The following is a 7573-nucleotide window of genomic DNA, read 5'->3' as shown; positions in this document are numbered from 1 at the left end:
TTTGCAGTTATGACTTTTAGGACTCTTTCCCCAGTGGATGCCCTATGGGAGTTTCTGCCCTGGGAATCCATGCTTGTTCTAACAGCCCAGGCTTGGGGAGAGAAGCATATCAAATAACTCAAGATGTTATAGCATATAAACTCTGGAGTACTATTCACCTTATAATTTATGAGTTCACCTAAGAGGATAGCTTCCCACAAAACACTGAAACAGTGTTCTAAGTTTTAAACTGACCCAAGAGTAAATGCTTCTCCTGTTGGCAAGAATTAAAAGGTAACAGGAACACCCAGCCCCTCCATTAAAATGAGCCAGCAATTCAGTGTACATGCTCTGGAGGAAATAATTTGAAACAACCAAATGACTGGTGTGAGGTTCAGTTACTGAATTTCTATTACAGCTATACTTCTGGCAGAAGTACAGATCCCTGCTATCCTAGGTAGAATTCTTCAGTAATTTAAAGATGTATTCAATATTGTAAGGGAGGCTATCTGATATCTGCTCAGCAGAAATTGTGTTGCTGGCTGTATTCAGATTCAGCTGTCTATCTAAAGTAATATTGGTCTGAAATCTTGTGTAAGGTTTTCATTTGGTAGAGCAGCAGACACGAATAGACACTTTAATGGCTTTGTGCCAGGGTCAACAGAATTTCATAAAAGAATGAATATTTGAAGTGTCACTGCACCTGGCACCAACTATCATGGGAGATACATGAGGATCCCAAAGAGGTAGCACTGAGCTAACCAGGAATGTCCAAGAATCAATCAATTTTTTGTGACAATAATAGTAACTCTGAATTACTGTTAATTAAAGAAATAATTCTGTACTGGGAACTTGAAATCAAATTAATTTTTTTTAGACTCATGAATACTAGCCTTTAGTTTTCCTTTAAAATGCTTGGGGGTCTGTTCCTTTTATCATCTTTAGCTAAGCTGCTTTTATATAGACGACTTTGAGTCACAGTCAACATTTTAACCACAGATCGTATAGCAATCTGCATATTTTTTTAACCAATTAAGTATTCCAAGTATTTTTAAAGTATCACTACTAAAAGTGTTTCTCTTATGCCTAGATCCATTCCCCTTCTTTTAAGGGCAAAGAGAACTCTAGATTCGCCTGTCTTAATCTCATTTCTCTGCCTCCCTCCAGGGTAAGTTCTTCCTTGGTAGACCCGTTCTTGTGTTCTTAAGCTTTTGCGATGGGGAATCGGGAAGAAAGGACAGGAAAGCAGAAGCGGAGCAGAAGCCTCCTTAGACAAATGGGGACTTTCCCAGGGACTTTGAAGGCAGGAGGTACAGGGCAGCTGCCCTTTGTAGGATGATGGATAGAAGAGTAAAGAAGGAATTTTAAGAATCATTGCTGAAGATTATATATGGCTTTGGGGGTATTCAAAAAGACTTTGAGGGCTTCCCTGGTGGCGCAGTGGTTGGGAGCCCGCCTGCCAATGCTGGGGACACGGGTTTGTGCCCCGGTCCGGGAAGGTCTCACATGCTGCGGAGCGGCTAGGCCCGTAAGCCATGGCTGCTGAGCCTGCGCTCCGCAACGGGAGAGGCCACAACAGTGAGAGGCCCGCATACCGCAAAAAAAAAAAAAAAAAAAAAAAGATTTTGAAATTACTGGGCCATATTCATTTGAATATATGAATATACATTATTTGAGAATGAACCATTTGGATCCTAGTTTTATAAACATTAAACCGTACCGGCTGTTTATTATAATTTTTGTGTGGCTAGCACCTTAGAATGCCCTTGCCGTGTCCAGGGAATATGAAGTCTTAAGAATCCTGTCTTCCCAAGATGGAGCCCAGAAATAAGCCCAATATCATTTACAGAATACAAGCATGTGACTTAGGCTGCCCTAATAATAATTCAGTTGCATAAGATAAGCTCTCGAGATCTGTTTACCACATCATGGCTACAGTTAACAATACTGGATTATACACTTAAAAATGTGTTCAGGGTAGATCTCATATGTTCATAACAATTTTTTTTAAATCCATATAGGAAATTGTTTTTTAAATAAAAAGAAGAAGTGAGCAACTTGAGGAAGGAGGCACCACACAGAATCCGTATGGTGGCAAAAATAGCAGCCAACCAGACAAAACTAAGATACACGCACCCCTATGTTCATAGCAGCACTATTCACGATAGCCAAGACACAGAAACAACCTAAATATCCATAGACAGAGGAATGGATAAAGATGTGGTACATATATATGCGACGGAATATTACTCAGCTACAAAAAAAGAATGAGATAATGCCATTTGCAGCAACATGGATGGACCTAGAGATTGTCATACCAAGTGAAGTCAGACAGAGAAAGACAAATACCATATGATATCACATATATGTGGAATCTAAAATATAACACAAATGAACTTATCTATGAATCAGAAACAGACTCACACACATAGAAAACAGACTTGTGGTTGCCATGGGGGAGGGAGGGTAGAGGAGGGATGGATTGGGAGTTTGGGCTTAGCAGGTGCAAACTATTATATATACAATGGATAAACAACAAGGTCCTACTTACAGCCCAGGGAACTATATTCAATATCCTGTAATAAACCATAATAGAAAAGAATATGAAAAAGAGCATATATATATATATATATATATAGGGAGTTCCCTGGTGGCACAGTGGTTAAGAATCCGCCTGCCAATGCAGGGGACATGAATTTGAGCCCCGGTCTGGGAAGATCCACATGTCGCGGAGCCACAAAGCCCATGCGCCACAACTACTGATCCTGCTCTCCAGAGCCCACAAGCCACAACTACTGAGCCCACGTGCCACAACTACTGAAGCCTGCTCACCTAGAGCCCGTGCTCTGCCACAAAGAAAGCCACTGCAACGAAGAGTAGCCCCTGCTCGCCGCAACTAGAGAAGGCGCACGCACAGCCACGAAGACCCAACGCCACCAAAATAAATAAACTTATTTTTAAAAAGTTTAGGTGGAAAATATGTGGATTAAATTAAAGTTTTAAAAAAGAACATGTATATATAATTGAATCACTCTGCTGTACAGCAGAAATTAACACATTGTAAGTCAATTATACTTCAATAAATTTAAAAAAAAATAGGAGCCAAACTCATGCTTCAGAAACAGCAGTGGGGGGCAGGGGTAACAGCAATGTAGGCTGTGGTTAAGCTCTGCAGGCCTGTTCTGCAGCCTGTAGTTGGACGTCATCCCCAGCCTCTTAGCTTTGAGCTGGTTCTCCCGTAAATATTTACATAAAACTCCTTTCCTATTTAATCAGCCAGCACCAATTTCTGATGCCACACAAAATGTTTTATGAAAACTCTTTTGCGTTACCTATGAGAAGAATGGCTCAGTTTTCCGAAGTTACCCTTTTATATTTAGCCCAGGCATTATTTACCACATAATGTTACTTGTAGATTTTGATCAGTGGCTTTTAGTTCAAAGTTAGACTGTGTTTCCAAAATATTAATGAAAATGCCATGAGTAAACCATGGAATAAGTTGTGTTCAAAATTCCAAATGTAATGGCTCTCGTAAAGAGAGGGCCCAATGAGACAAGATGTTTGGCTTTATATTTAGAAAAGAGTAAAGATTCTGATTAGCAGTCCAGGGTCTCTAAGTCATACTCCAGAGGAGTCCTCCTTTAATTTTTACCTGTACGATAGGGATAACAAGACCGGTATTACAGGTATATTGTGAAGGACCTGAGCCCCACATCATTCATACCAAGCAACATTCTCTAAATTTTACAAATATATAAGAATATAAGCTAGGAGATGCAGGCAAATTTTACTAAGCCAAGGGGTGAAGGAGAGGGGAGGGGTGGTGGATACTAATCTAATCAAAGCTTGCAGAGATCTTCATTGATTATGGGTAAATGATCATTAGGATTCCACTGTGATCTACTTTTATCACAATCAAGATACTGAACACCTTGTTTAACGAAAGGAATTCTTTTTTTCTATAGCACACTGTTGACAAAGTAAGTCAACTTAGAAAAAAAATATTCCAATAACTATCTCATCTAAAAGGAGGAGAAAATTATTTAAATATAGACTTTGATGGGAAGAAATCTCCCTATTTGGTACTCCTGGGGTAATAAAGATTTTATTCTTGAAAGCCTAAACTAACAAGACTAAAATAGTTACTGAATACATTTACCATTCTGCATATATGACAAATAATCAATGTGCCAGAGCAAATCCATGTCCAAAGGAATTGGCGTGTTTACCCAAAGGTTTATTGAGCAACTACTCTGTGCCTCCTGACAAGGTGATTCACAAGCAAAATCATAAAGAAGGTATAAAGTTGTCATCAATGCCTTTTCTCTTGGCAACTTCTCTGTCTCCTCTGGATACCCAGCTCCCTCTGCTGCCTCCCACTGCTCAGGAAATCCCATCATCACCATCACTATCCCCAGCTGAAGCACCCATCTCTGGCCTGCCTTTCCAGTTAGGTCTCAACCTCTAGATTTCTCTCTACTCCTTTTCCTAACAAGACTGACCTCTCTGGTGTGTCCTGGAAGAAAGTGCTCTTATCTTTTGGAGGATTATTAGCTCCAGCTACCATGACAAAATACCACAGACTGGGGCTTCCCTGGTGGTGCAGTGGTTGACAGTCCGCCTGCCAATGCAGGGGACACAGGTTCGTGCCCCAGCCTGGGAAGATCCCACATGCCTCGGAGCAGCTGGGCCCGTGAGCCATGGCCACTAAGTCTGTGCGTCCGGAGCCTGTGCTCCGCAACGGGAGAGGCCACAACAGTGAGAGGCCCACGTACTGCCAAAAAATAATAATAATAAATACCACAGACTGCGTGACTTAAAATTCATTTTCTCACAGATCTGGAGGCTGGAAGTCCAAGATCAAGGTTCCTGACTTGCAAACAGCTACCTTGCCTTTCTTTGGTGCATGGTATGGGGCAGGGGAGAGAGACAGAGAGAGGAAGCTCTCTGGTGTCACTTTTCATAAGGACACAAATCCTACTGGATCAAGGCCACACCCTTGTGAACTTATTTAACCTTAATTGCTTCCTCAGGGGCGCCATCTCCAAATACCTCCACAGTGGGGGGTTAGGGCTTCAACATGAATTTATAGGGAGTGGAGACATACAAATATTCAGTCCATAACAGACAGGAAACGGTTAACTCAAACACAACACATGATGAAAGGATTTCAACCCTCTGCACAGAATGCACCTTCTGGCAGGGAATAATTGCTTAATAACCATGGGAAAGAATTTCTAACAACTCAGGAGGGTAAGTACAGCCTGCACTTACCACATGCTTCCTGTGTCTACCTGACTCCACTGGGTGCAAAGCACACTCTCATCTGGTTTGCAGTTGTTTTACTGTTCTTGCTTCTTCAGCGTGGGTCATGAATATGCAGTAAACCCCTCCACTGGTGGCAGGGCATGTGGTCACACACTGCATCCCCAGACCTTCAGGCCACGGGCCATTTCTGGTCCTGAACCATGCCAGGGTTTCAAGTCCACAAATAAAAAGGAGGACACCCTCTCCCCTGGTCTGGAAGTACACCATACAGCCATGCCTGGATTGTATTCCAAATTTTCTAAATCATTTATGCTTGTGCATACACAGCAAGACACACAAACTTCCATATTCTTGGCCTCTAAGTTTTTCCTTCTATATTTACCTGCCTTTGGGGGAATTAAATTACATTATATTACCATGTAGTAGATACAGATGGTATTTAGAAATCTTAAAGGTGGGAGAGGGTACCCGGCTGGCGGCCTCAGCCCAGATCTCTCGGCGCTGCAACCCTGCGCCTCTCCCGCCCTTGTCTCAGTCTCTGCGGCCCCAAGCACGGCGGAGGCAGCAGAGCTGTGGGCCACTGTATCTGGAGCAGAAAAATTATTATGCCTCTGTTCCCTTGGGACTCATTAGAAATTGGACAGTGACATCTTCTGGGATTTAGGCTGCTGTGTGCAGACTGGTGCCTAAAATGGAAGTAGATATTAATGGAGAGTCCAGAAGTCCCCGACTACCCTGCCCTTGCCCGTGGCTGAGGTGAGCTCCTGGGAAAGGCAGAGGCGGAGAAGCCCCACTGTTCCAGCGCTCAGTGCTCGCCGATGCGCCGGACTGTGTCAGGCTACCAGATTCTCCACGTGGACTCTATCTGGCTGACTTCACGACTGGTGAGGAACTCCCGAAGTTAGCCCAGAAGTGCACCGGAGGTAAAGAGAGTAAGGGAGAAGCCGTGCCTTCCTTGCGCTTGGAACAGCTGGATGCAGGACTTGCGTATTCCTCTCATTTGTATAAAACCAGAGTAGGTACTACCTGCAGTAGGAGATTCCAGCTGTCAATGGCAGGAGGCGAAGGCGGATGCCCAGCCCAGGAGACAAGTGCACTAAATCTTTACCTTATGAACCTTAAAAAGGCCCTCCATGGGCCTCTGCCACTTTGTCTTCTTAAAGGTAAGAGGGCTCACTCCAAATCTCTGGACTATCTCAATCTAGATAAAATGAACATCAAGGAGCCACTGACAAAGAAGCGCTACAGTACCAGCTTCAACACTTAACCCTCAGAGGGGACCGTGTGTTTGCTAGGAATAATACGTGAGTGACTTACAGAGGGTGTAAACCAGTTTAGGTCAGACTACGCTTGGCTTGAAAATTCCACTGTTGTACTCTGTACAGGACTGTTTACATTATAGATGGTTAAATCAACTAAGTGCTCCTGGAACATAAAAATTGGATCAAATTTTGAATACAGGAATGAAATCACAGGTACTTGAGGCAAAATCATTCTAGAGCACGCAACTGCAAGGAAAACAGAATGTTGACCATTCGTTTGCATAGCTTTTTAGCTAGGAAAAAAAGGCTTTGGTACAGTAATATCATCTTTAAAATTCTGCTACTCAAATTGGGGATCTTATCTGCTTGGTTGTTTCTGACTTGGTATGATTCATTAGAAATTTATATCTTAAGTACTCAAGTACTTCTTTAATCTCTGTATTTTACTATAAAATATATGTAGTTATTTATGAAATTTAGAACTTGAACATTGCTAAATCCGACTTTATTTTTATATATTGAGTTTAAATATTTTATAACTGGTTTTGCACTGAAAAAATTAACATTTCAAACTGACAAGAGAACAATCTTTCTTCACTTGCCTCAGTAATATTATTGAGCAATGAATTTTTTTGTTTCTGCATGAAAAGTTATTGATCTCTAAATTATTTCTTTATAGCATTATTAAAGTGTGTCTTCATAAAATTAAATTGGGGATACAAAATATTTATTTTACAACGGGTGGGGGGAAACTTTACTGGAAAATTTCCAACATGAAGTTTTCATAAGTTGAAAAGTTTCCTTAGTGCTTATTTTCTAATTTAAAATTCATCTGGAACTTTAAAATGGAAAGGATTCTTTAAATTGTGGATTATAGGCATAACACTGTTTGCATCTGAATGTTCTGTAAGTGAATGGAACTCTAATAGAGGAATTCATGATTTCTACTCTCAAATGCTCAAACTAAGTATGAAGTGACACCATTCAGCATGGCATCAGGTCGTTTCAGTTTTACTTCTGTGCAGCACGGGCACTCAGTGAAATTCCAGTTTCTAGGATTAGTG

At 41.6% G+C, this 7573-nt stretch overlaps 1 pseudogene; it reads left to right on the top strand.

Moving 5' to 3' along the window:
* The first annotated feature begins 5938 nt into the window (after positions 1-5938).
* LOC112398137 (UNC119-binding protein C5orf30 homolog) lies at positions 5939-6555 on the top strand (annotated as a pseudogene).
* Positions 6556-7573: the final 1018 nt, after the last annotated feature.

The sequence above is a fragment of the Neophocaena asiaeorientalis genome, unplaced genomic scaffold, assembly GCF_003031525.2.
Source record: "Neophocaena asiaeorientalis asiaeorientalis breed wild unplaced genomic scaffold, Neophocaena_asiaeorientalis_V1.1 scaffold226, whole genome shotgun sequence".
Taxonomy (NCBI): Eukaryota; Metazoa; Chordata; class Mammalia; order Artiodactyla; family Phocoenidae; genus Neophocaena; species Neophocaena asiaeorientalis.
Note: the sequence above shows the minus strand (reverse complement) of the source record. Positions and strands in the feature narration are given on the sequence as shown.